This window comes from Danio rerio, chromosome 17 (genome assembly GCF_049306965.1).
Source record: "Danio rerio strain Tuebingen ecotype United States chromosome 17, GRCz12tu, whole genome shotgun sequence".
NCBI classification, from domain to species: domain Eukaryota; kingdom Metazoa; phylum Chordata; class Actinopteri; order Cypriniformes; family Danionidae; genus Danio; species Danio rerio.
The window spans coordinates 35,963,554-35,976,438 of NC_133192.1; the positions used below are offsets into that span (position 1 = coordinate 35,963,554).

Genomic DNA, 12,885 nt, shown 5'->3' on the forward strand with positions numbered 1-12,885 from the left:
TTAAATGAGTGTAGTTAACTCAAACTTTGAAATTTATTTTGAAAAGAGTTTGAACTGTGTTGAAGGTAATGAGTTAATTAGATACCTCATTACTTCAACTTAAATTGAGTAAGTTAACAGTACTCATAAAGATTAGTTTTTTAACTCAAAGGTTTGAGTTGATTTAACTTGTTGGGTTTTACAGTACTGTTGGTTTAAGTTCTCTTCATTTATATTGTTTTGCTGTGCTCAAATATCTTCGTTTACTCAAATGGATTAAGTTCACAGTACTCATTAGGAATAGTTTTTGAACTTTTATGGTTTGTTGCACTCAGCTTCCTCAAATGGATTGAGTTACCTTAACTTTTTGGGTTTTACAGTGTAGTTTGGTCATACTTGCTTCAGTGAATCAGATTTATGAATGTGTTTAAATCAATGTTTTAAGGGATATTTAGTGACTTTTAGAGGTTATTGGTCAAACTATACAAACTGTCTTTTTTTCGCTACATGCAGATATAAAGACCTGTTTTACAAGAAACGTGTTTTGTGAATATTTAAGATGTCTATCAGTGCTCTGGAACTGCCAGTTTCGGGTTGAATCATATTTTTCCTAGCATTGATTGGCGCATTTATGCATTCACAATGGTATGAACTGTTATTGGGGGATCAAATGTAAATGTATATAATACATTTTTAATTATTAATACTTCAGATATAGATCCGAGATCAGAGAAAGCTATTTCTTGCTATTTAAGGGTCTACTTCGTTTCAAACAACTTTTATTATACTTGCTCCCACCAGGAGATGGCGCTGTTGTATCACACGTCAGGATGTAAGCAGGCCCATTTAATGGTTACAAACATTCACTTAAACCGTATTTAAGAGCTATTTTATTTATCTTGCAGCTTTCAGAGGAGAAAAATGTTTTTCAGTCTGTGTCGTCTGAAGCAAGAGCAACTTGAAGAGAGTCCCATACATTTGCATCAGGTCAGCCAGTGTCAGCTATTTTTTTCCAGAAACACAGATGCACCTGAATCAAAACTACTAACGTTAATCGTGCTGTAGGTTTCTGACTCAGGATTTCTAACTTTGATTTTGTATATTGTAGAAGATTTGTGACAAATTAATCATAAGTATTATAAATAATAGCTGTAACGTTACATTTGTAACTTTTGCATCCAATCACTTCACTAAATGCATTTCATTTGATGTTATTCATTATGAGTGTGTTCTAGTTATATTCTTGAGCTGCTTTGTGTGGTAACGTATGCTTATAATGCGATTAATGTGCCTCGTAAACAACGTTATATAATGTGTTGTATCATCTCATGAATAATCATATTACAGGAATAATACCAATGTAGTAATGACCACAATTTAATCCTCCTTAATTTGAATGGCTTATATGTAGTTGCACATATTGGCATTGTCTATTTAAAATCTTAACAGTACGAAAATGCAGCTTGTTAAGTGACAAAACCTATTACAGCTTAGTAACATTTTAGTAAGATAATCAATCCTTACTTTCAATCCGTAAAGTAAACATTTTTTTTTATATTTTAAATGAGGGAAATATACATGCAATATAAATGTGACCAAAAAAGTGCGAGTTTACAGTGTACTACAAATCTGTGACTTAAACTGCACAACCTAAAAGAAACCATGCTAATCAAAAGAATAAGTGTTGGCTCTCTATAGACTTTTTTGAATATTTTTAAAGAACTGTAAAATACTTGCTTACGCACAAAATGCAGAAACGGTTTTAATATTTTGGCGAAAACTTATCTTTTTTCATTGCAAGGTTGACATTTGTATGGAATTGCTCACTTATTTATACTTTAGGATGTTCTGTTAGTTAATTAGTTATGTAGTTAGTTAGGTAGTCCATGTTCTACATCCTTTTTGATCCTAGTTCAATGTCAACTATTATACCATCTGCAATAAGCACATTAGAAGTTGACTAAAGCTAATGGTGCATGTTCTCCACTTTCTGAAGTTTTGCTCTTGTTTCCTCTTGGTGCTTCAGTTTTCCCCACAGTCCAAAGACATACGGTACAGGTGAATTGGGTTGGCTAAAATTGTCCGTAGTGAATGAGTGTGAATGGATGTTTCCCAAAGATGGGTTGCGGCTGGTAAGGCATCGCTGCGTAAAACGTCCTGTATAAGTTGTGGGTTCATTGCGCTGTGGCATACAAAAATGTTACATACAAAAAGACACCACTTTTATCAAACTGTTCATTAGAAGATTTAGAGCAAAAATATGAATAAATAAATACACAAATTCCTGGATAAATTAAACAATAAATTAAAAAATAATAAATTAATACGCAAATAATTCAATTCAATTCAATTCAGCTGTATCTGTATAGCCCTTTTACAATGTAGATTGTGTCAAAGCAGCTTCACATAAATGGTCATAGTAACTGGAACAGGGTAGTTCAGTTTTTAGTGTTTAAGTTCAGTTCAGTTTAGCTCAGTTCAGTGTGGCCTGAAATTACTACCTAGTCCAAACCTATCTATATAGATATATAAATCTATATATGAATCTACAAATTCCTGCATAAATAAAACAAAAAATTTTTTTTAAATAAAATAAAAAATAAATAGGAAACAAATAAATGAATAAATAAATACACACATTTCTGCATAAATAAAACAATAAATGAATAAATAGAAAATAAATAAATGCAAATAAATAAATGTATATTAAAATCTTCAAATTCTTGTAATATATATATGTATATATACATACACACACACACACACACATAAAGGGGTAGAATCTACTTTAGCATTTTCTTATTACCCCAACGTCCTTGTAATTTATGTAATTATTCATCTGCCTGCTCTATTGTTATATTTATGCAGGAATGTATTTTTTTATTTATTGGCATATTGGTTTATTGTTTTATTCATTCAGGAATTTGTGAATTTATTTATTTGCATATTTATTTATTTTAATGTTTTTGCAGGTTTCGCCTCCAAAATTTTTGTTAATATTTTGAAAACAAAATCAATGATAGAATTACCATATAAACAGATGATTTAATGAATACATTATGCATGAGTTATAAGAACACTTGTTTTACTGTTTTCATTGTTGATAATAAAAGTTACCGAACAAAATTAGCAAATTGCCATTACAGAAATGAATTCAGTGTTTTTATGTATTAAAACATAATTCAGCTCATTTAAAATGCAAGAATTTTACTCAGTACCTAAATATTGATGTTTTTACTGTATTTGCTTGGATATATGCAATTTATTTAAATCAAATAAATTAGTGAGCAGATCAACTTTTTTCATACCATTAAAACAAACCTTACCCATGCAAATATGTTGAATGCGTATTTATTTATTGATTTTGTTTAAGGTTTCTGTAAAGCACTTAACTACTTTGTGCTAGGCACTTATTAATTTCTATGCAGATTATATCTATTCACATCTTATTTTCATCACATATTTATTTTTTACAAATAGCAAAAGTAAAAATAAAAACAGGCTCGTTTAGCGAAGTCTGTTTGAAATAAACTTGAGATTGTTCTGAACTCTTAATTTTGAAACTCTACATGCGTCGCACCTGTTCATTTAATTGTAAGAAATCAATCTCTTGTTGCAAAATCGAGTTAGCTTCCCATCACTGCACACTCAGTCAGGTTAACATGATTAACTGCTAATGAGGGGTTATTTCTGTCACTGCTGCGTCAAAGGCTGCATAAAGTGAGGGAGAGGGAGAGAGAGAGCACCTGTAATTAAGAGCTGTTTGCTTATCGTCTTGGAAAAAATAATCCCTTCATTATCACCTTAAATATTAATTAGCCATCAGTTTTCCTCCTTTATAATTAATATTTGATTTACACACTTCTTATGGTAAAATATTATTTCATGTGATCTCATATTATAAATATTTGACATTTTTCATATGATATATTATATTATAGATCAAATATATGTTATACTTTTTATTTTGAAATGACTGAAAATACGTCAAACATAATGCACTAACCTAAAGAAAATAATGATTGCATTGCCAAAGTCTACCAAGTGAGGGAACCAAAGCATCAGGAACTACAGGAAACCATGACACTCACTTTACATGTTTCTTTACCAATAAATCGAAGTAGTAATTATAATAATAATATTTAAAATAAAGAATAATAAAATTAAATGAATCAAATGAACACACTCATCGAGCTGGGAAAATCTTGAAGGTTGTTTAATTTAACTGAATAATTTAAATAATTTAAGCTAACTGAGCTTAAAATTATTAAGAAATAATGTTTTATTTATTCATTCATTTTTTTAGATGATTATTTACCACAATTTTGTTTTGTGTACTTGTATTTAATCAAATAAAATAAAATGAAGGCTTTTGTATCGTTATGTAATCTCTGCTTTTATGGAATGTAAAGTGCAAAATGTATTTCCCACAAAATTGTTAAAATGACACCAAATTCTAGTTATACATGATGGTCCTCATTAAATATTAAAATGACAATAAGTAACTCATCATCTAACTGACTCTTAGTAGACTGTCATGTCAGGGTTAAAAGTTAAAGTTGACATTTACTTGCACATTCAGCAGAAAGTCTGTTGATGGACCATCAACACAAAGTGTTGACAGATGTTAAGCACTGGCACGTGTAAAGCATTGGCTACCAGCACACATGTCGATTGAAAGTAACTTATAGTCAACAGAGGCCCTGTTTATTGGGCAATAAAGGGGTCATGAACTGGCTATTTTGTTGTTGTGTTATTCTTTTCACTTATAAAGCTTACTTATGAAGTTTGTAGGATTTTCTTTTACTATCACTCATTCATTCATTTTCTTTTCGGCTTAGTGCCTCAATTTTTTTTTTTTTTTAATCAAAAAAGTCCCTTTACTTTTAAAAACGTCAAAGTCAATAGGTAATACGTTTTTTTTTTCTACCCTAGTTTTGAAGTTGTCTTTGAAACACATTTTATATGAGGTCTGTTCTGACAATTTGAAAGTAAACACCCACTGCTATGATTGGATAATATTTCTGCGTGGTAACTCCCCCTTGAGTTTAAGTGAGTGAAGCTGCGGTCACATTAGAGTTTGAGCATGCGTTATTCTGGTGTGCGGCGCTGCGAAAAAGGGGTGGGATTAAACAAGCTTAGCTTATTAGACATTTTAAAAAGCGAGCGATTGCTCCATGTTTTAACTTTTTTGTGCAGAGAGGTCATGTTTTGATCCTCAATTGATCTCACGCAGTCAAGTGATTCGATTTCGCAGGTCAGAGTTAACCAAGAACTTTGCACCGCAGCAACCTGTGAAACTTGATGCATGACCCCGCAAATCCGGTCTGACGCATTCACGTGCGTATTAATTGAAGTCTATGGGAGGAATAGCCCAGTGTGACCGCAGCTTGACTGAGTAAAGCAGGTCACACACCAGAAGCGCCGCACGGCACCGCGACACGGCGCGCACATGACAGTTTAAAGTATCACACACCAGACGCGCAAATTCGAATGATATTTAACTTGAAACTAATCAGATGGCGCTCTGTGGCGCGACTGAAAAATGTACTGCGTCCTGAGCCGTGGCTGGGCGCCGCCGACAGCCGCCGTCTTGCGGCGCCGGTATGTGTATCCTGACAGAAACCTATGTTTAGAATTCTAAAATGCATGGCGCTGTGTGGCGCACTGAGTGGCGCTTCTGGTGTGCGACCTGCTTAACTGTCAACTCTCATTTGGCTTAGACCCTTTATTAATCTGGGGTCGCCACAGCGGAATGAACCGCCAACTTATCCAGCTCGTGACTTACGCAGCGAATGCCCTTCCAGCCGCAACCTATCGCTGGGAAATCTTTTACTATCAAAAATGTCAAAATCAATAAGCAAAAAGCTTCTTTTTTTCTACCCTAGTTTTGAGGTCGTCTCAGAAAACACACATTTTCTATGAGGTTTCCTCTGACAACTTGGAAGTAAACACCCTCTGCTATGATTGAATAATATTTCTGCATAGCAACTTCCCCTTGAGTTCAAGTGAGTAACTGAATGCATCTGTGGATCGATCTGACCATGTCCTGTGTGAATCAGTGGGCGGAGCTTTGATATTCTGTGATATTTTGATGTTTAACCTCCCTATGACATCATAGATAAGCACATTCCAGCATCTGCTGTTTTTCTGGGCCTGGTTTCAATAAAAGCTTTTATTTCAGTCAACAAGATGATTTCAGGTCTAAAATTTAGAGGATAATATTTTAGTACAGTGATCTCTTATATGTCAAAAGCTCAAGTAAAAGTTAAGATCAAGATTCATGACCCCTTTAAGATGCACTTTGGTTAATCGGATTACAAAGAGGGAGACACATTCCTGATTACACCTTTAAACTTTTAATGTAAATTTTTGTTATTGTAAACATCATACATTTTTACATTTGAATAATACACCCTCATTTTCTCTCATAAATCTATTTACTCTAGGTACAAAAAAAAGTTCCTCTCAGAAACTTCAGGTCAAAAATGTCCACTTTCAAACCCATTAAAAGGGCAATATTTCTTCTCAAGTGTCATTTAAGCAAAATGCTGTACATTCTTAATTAAAATGCTTCCATCTTGTTAATTGTTTTTATAAATGTAACTTTTTAAAATGATGTTGGCACATCTTTATTTGGAGATTTGGCTTGTGGAGCAAATAAACACTCTTTTTCTGTTTTCTGCTTTTGTGCACTGCAGGCCAAATGAATTAAGATTATTTATACTACAGGGCTGTTGAAGGTTTGTTTTTGATTGGCTGATATATACATTCTGAGCAATTATTTAGGTGACACTTTAGTTTAAGCCACAATTCATGCTATTAATTACTGGCTTATTACCTGCCTTATAAAGTATAATTTTATTTGTAATCCCTATAACCAAAATCTAAACCCCAACTCCTTACCATTCATTAACGAGGAGCAAATTTGCAGTTTATTAAGCTAATAGTCTTAGTTAATGGTTTGTTAATAGCATGAATTGTGGCTTGAAATAAAGTGTTACCATTATTTTCAGATAAATGCATGGCTAAAATAGTTCCAGGCAGGTTTTGACCACATTAGAGTTCCATATCACTACACTGAAGAATTTCAGTTATTTCACAGCCTACAACAGTCAAAAGCCTTAATAAAACAAAACTCTGAATGAGATGCTTAATAAACTGTACCACACACAGAACAGTTAGCCCTCCTTTGATTTTTTTTTTCTTTTTTAAATATTTCCCAAATGATATTTAACAGAGCAAGGAAATTTTCACAGTATGACTGATGTTTTTTCCTCTGGAGAAAGTCTCATTTGTTTTATTTCGGCTAGAATAAAAACAGTTTTTAATTTTTTAAAAACCATTTTAGGGACAAAATGATTACCCCCTTTAAGCTATATATTTTTTCGACAGTCTATAGAACAAACCATCATTAGACAATAACTTGCCTAATTACCCTAACCTGCCTAGTTAATCTAATTAACCTAGTTAAGACTTTAAATGTCACTTTAAACTGTATAGAAATGTTGGATCTAAATCTTTTTTCTGTTAAACAGAAACTGGGGGAAAAAATAAACAGGGGGGCTAATAATTCTGACGTCAACTGTATATATGCATACATACACACACATACTGTACATAAAATACAAAAATGTACAAAATAACATCTGAACAATATATTTAGTGCGTTAATCATGCAATACATGTAATAATTGACTAAAGTCTATTAAATTAATAGAAAAAAAACATCATGCATCATGGCCACATCACTACCTCAGATGTGCATTATTCTTTAATATTCAAGAGCCTGTTATCAGTTACTCTTTACATAATTAAAAGTATGTTGGTTTAATGGTACGGGCATCAGAGTTTGTATATACTCAGAAATTTGTGTATAAGTATTTGACCCTGCACAAAAAAGTATTGCTTAAAATGAATGTTCCTTCTGATCAATGAATTATCCAAGACTTTAATAATCCAAAATCTGATATCTATGCATTAATCCCAGATGCAAATATGTGCATCAATGTTTAAGTGTCATAATCGAAATAAGGTGCTGAGCTTAACCCTTCTAGAACCAACTGAGTTTCCCCTTTGGCGGCTCTACAGATGTGATTTTGTGAACACATTGAACTTAACCAATAAGTCCTGCAACAGCCAGCCATTATCAGAGTGTCTGACACCTTCATTCATACCTGTGTGAAGCACAGATCACTGTGGGTTTGTCGATGATTGGATTGATTGGACGAGGGCATGTTGCAGCTGGGTTTTCTCCACAGGGGAGTAAGGTTAATTAGGAGAAGATGATGAGCTCGATGATGGATTGAGGTCTATAGTGCGGTGTAGACGCGTTCGGGCCTACAGATGACACAACACATTCCCCTGACCTGCCCCATCAGCCTTCAGCTTACGCAAGCAAACGTGCTGTCGGCGCTAATGCTTTTTTGGCGCGATTCAACACTGCTAAACCACAATCTAGGTTTGAGTTGTTGTCCTCGTGTTGCTTATAACAGAGCGTTCCAATTGCAGCTTTCGCTCACTTGTTTGTACATAGCTGCCAACACATCAAGCCCTCTTGTATGTTATCTAGAACAGCTGCGGCTAGATAATATTCATTATAAAGAGGAACTGTCACGTTTGTCAATACTGAAGGTCTGCTTCCAGACCCTGAAGTGCTCCGAGCGGCTGATGCCTGCAGTGCTTCACCTGAGTTTATAAGCTTTCTCAGCTGCGCTCATGATGTTTCGATTGGATTTGGGGTTAGACATTTTTTAGGCGTATCCATATAAATCAATGAACACACCCTAGGACTGTTGTGTAGCTGAGGTATTTATTGAAAAGGCCAATGCTGGATATTTTTTGGAGAAAAAGGTAATAAAAGTAAGCTCTAGTTTTTTGGAATCTTCACGTTTGATTTTGTTAAGCTTCAACTTTATGTGCCACTGACCAATCAAAAAAAAAAGAAAAACTTTTCTTTAAAGAAAGAAAAAAAATCAAAGAACGAAAAGAAAATGTAAACTTTTTCTTTTTGAACAGTTTTTTAAAAATTACCTTAGGCAAAATGTTTCTGTTGGACCACTTAGAAAAGGAACACAGAGAGAATAAAACTCATAATCTACATTCATTTTCTTGCTTCATTTTTTTTTTTTCAGAATGAAACAACGATATCCCAGTTTAGTGTTGACATCTTGTTGACAAACCAACAATACAGAGTACATAAGCGAGCTGCACATACACAAAAGAAGGACTTTTCATCCTTTCGTCCTTGTTCAAACTACTTATTTAAAATGAGCTGAAACAAAACATTTTTTGGACAACTTAATTTTTATGTTCAATCCACCTAATTGTGTAAAAATGAATAAGTTAACATAATTCCTTCACATTGTTCCAACACAAATTTATTGTATAGAACCCAGCATATTTACAGTATACATTGTACACGTTATGATCACAGTATGCGTGTACCTTTGGGCTTAACCCTTGTGGGTTAATTAAAGAAAATTACTCAATGAAAAAGCCAAAGCTAAGTAAAAACTACCAGAAACACTACCAGACTGTGGTAAAAATACAGCATTACAACATACAAAAGAGAGAGATGGACTTCAGTGAGAGAAGTCACTTACCAGTGTTAAACTGATTGTTAAAATCACTGTAGTTAGAAAATACGCTATTTTTCTTCAGTAAGGGCTTATTATGCGGTTTTTGTTGCCATTTTGTGGCGAAACGTCAAACGTCTTTGCTCTCCTCAGCATGACAGGCTGATGGATGCTGACACACTGTATCTGCAAAATAGTAAATGTTTAAAATAGGCATTATCCTTATAAATAAACTGCGTAGATGCAATCTAAATAACTACAGTCTCACCTAAAACAGCCTCAAAAGTACATTATGTTGTCTGCAATATTTGAGTTTAAAATATGAGTTTATTCATCTGCTGTCACTGTGTGGGCAGAGTATGAAGGGTGAAAAGACTGTACAAGTGCTGAGATTACTTTAGCAGATAAAACTGTTGTGTGTAAATATATATTTTTTATGTGTTTTTCTTATTTTTTTTCTTGGTTCCTGTTTAATAAAAATTATAATAATTAATAATTTAATATTAATTAATACATGAGTATTTAAGATTTTCCCACAAAAATTATTTGGAGTGTTGTAATCTAACTTTTTTAGTTCCAGACAATATATGATTATAAAGGATCCTACAGAAAATATTAATTTAAAATGTAGATCTTTGAGGGGTCTACTGATTCATGCTGAGCACTGTTGGGCATGAGATATGCATGTTTTTATAACTTTTTATTTTTGTGTATCATGAGCAGGACTTTTCAAGTGACTTAAGGCCTGTGCACACTGAGACGTTTTTTGCTTGCGTTTACTGTCGACGTTTAACTGCTGGTGACAGCAGTTGAGAGCGTCAATGTGATCATGCACAACAATGCGCAAAACACCAGGCGCAAAAGCATCATTTAAAAAAAAAAACGCCTTATGCTCGTTTTTTTTTTTATTTGACACGCCAAGTTAAAGCCTTCTCCACCAATCAGATCGACACTTTTGTTCACGTGCACGGAGGTGCTGAAGTTACAGTAAACAGCACTTGGAGGCGCTCAAGCGCAAAACAGTCAGTGCGAGCGCACATTGAAGAAGATGCCCAGAGGTGATATGAACGTGAAGCTGCTTATTGCACTGGTGAACAATAATATTTTCTTCATCGCTAGAGCTGGAGCTTTAACAACAATTGTGTGATGTTCCTCTCTTCCTCTTCTTCTGTGTTACAAGCTGCTGTCGGAAGTTTAAAGTTGTGTATCGCCATCTAACGTCAAGGAGTGATTTTGCATACTCTTCTGTTTGACGGCACTGAAAATCGCTTGGGTTTGAATGGGAAAAAAACGTCTCGTAAAACGCAGACGATAAACACAAACGAAAAGCATCACGGTGTGAAGGAGCCTTCAAGGCCTGTGCACACTGAGTCAACGTCTAACGCCTCATGACTAAATAAAGGGTTTCAATGTGATTGTGCACATCCACACACAAAACGGCAGGTGCAAAAGCGTCATTTTTTAAAAAAAACGCCTCATACTCGTTTTTTTGTTTTGCTGCGCCAGAGCTGCTGCTTGAACATCCATAACAACAAGCATGTCAACTTTGTCTTCTTCTTCTGTGTTACAAGCGTGTGTCAGAAGCTTAAAGATGTGTAGCGCCATCTAGGGAGTGATTTTGCATACTCTTTTGCTCAACGCCAGTGAAAATCGCTTGGGTTTCAATCTGGAAAAATGTCTTGGAAAAATGCTGCCTTTGGCGAGCCTTTGGACTGCTTTATACCATGACCTCACAAAACCCACCCACATCCCAATAACAGGCCCACATTTAAACATCCAATCGACAACGAGTAAATACTACACAATACCGCCTTACAATTTGTCTTATCCAAAAATCTGTTTCACAAGTAAAAAAAAAAAAAGTCCCTATTTTTGTTTCATTGCAACTTTAAAGAGTTTTTCAATGAAAGTCTCCAGTTCATTCCTACATAAAGAAGCTTAGCAATGGATTACATCATTTCTTTGCCTTAATCAACTTCATCAACTGTGCAGCAAGCTTATTTTCTTTCTCTGAAGTCTTTCTCAAAACCAGAAAGGCAGGTTCCCTTTAAAACAATCGTCATTTCTCTGGTGTAATATTTCCTTTTTTTGTATTGCAGCTTTGATGGACTGCTTCATATCAAATAATCTACCGCTGCTGGATTTTGGCGTGGCACAGCGAGCATCCCCAGCAATAAAACAGTGCGAGTTTTCACAGAACATGTCAGACCGGCTCCCATAACCCTCTGCTGTGCACCTGTGTTGATGTTGCTTCATTTCTCTGATGATGTGTGGCAATAATCAGAGGAGATCCTGAGCACAGATATGTTCTCTCCTGGCTATTGAGCCATCCACCGCTTCCAGCCATGCACCTGTACCCCTCCTCGCTCCGTGTTTTTGTTTGGCATTTCTCATTAAAAACTTGCTCAGCTTGACACCGTGCCTTCCTAAGTGAGGGCTTCACAAAGAATCTGTCAGTACAAATACCCGACAGCTTGTTAATAACAGATTTCCAGCACAACAATACGCTGCTGTTGTTGGCGGTCAGGTCAGATTCGATCTATGCCATTGTTGAAGCTTAGCAATAAAGTCAAGGCTCTTAGATATCAATGTTTATACATGAATGCTCGACAATGGTGGACTAATGTGCTATGGTCTGCAATTATAGGTCCTGCTTTATGGCTTTAAAGGTGCTGTGAAGCTAAAATAAAGTTTTGTGGATGTTATTATCTGAGTTTTGGTGTTAAACATATCTATAAGCTAGTGTGCTACAAAACATTGACAAACTGCACATTTAGAAGATAAAAACATTCAGTTTGTGATTATTATGGCGGCTTTAGAAAGTCAACATACTATTATACTACGTAAACATATTATTCTTCCGTCTTCTTCTTCTGAGACTAATTTCTATATGCATCTCCTCCTAGATCGGTTATACTACAACCACCAAACTTACTATAAACCTCCAAACTGCTTTGACTTGGGTTGCTCTATCTTATCCAACTGATCCAACTTACGGTTTTCCAAAAAACTTATATGGTAATGTAGGAAAAGTTCCACTGACTTAACATTGGACCAAACTTTCTGATCTCATGACGTACAGATTTAAGATTGGGCTAATTTAACTCAGACTACTAATCTGCCAATCGCTGATGACCTTTCAAATTACAAGCCACACCGTAGCAACCACTTACGACTCCTTAGCAACTGTTCTATAGACTTCCATTGTAAAAAAAACTGCCATTGACTTTAACTAAGGACATACCAATCCATACTATGAACATGCTAATTCATGCTAACAACATACTAGTTTATATTGGAAACATGCTAGCAACATGCAAATTCATAC

At 34.8% G+C, this 12,885-nt stretch overlaps 1 long non-coding RNA gene across 1 annotated transcript in view; it reads left to right on the plus strand.

Annotated features, from left to right (window-relative positions):
* Nucleotides 1-801: 801 nt before the first annotated feature.
* LOC141378427 (uncharacterized) overlaps nt 802-12,885 on the plus strand; it is a 60,164-nt gene continuing 48,080 nt past the window's right edge. Inside the window, exon 1 of the long non-coding RNA XR_012393046.1 lies at nt 802-966. This is a non-coding gene — a long non-coding RNA (uncharacterized lncRNA). The remainder of the gene's footprint in view (nt 967-12,885) is intronic.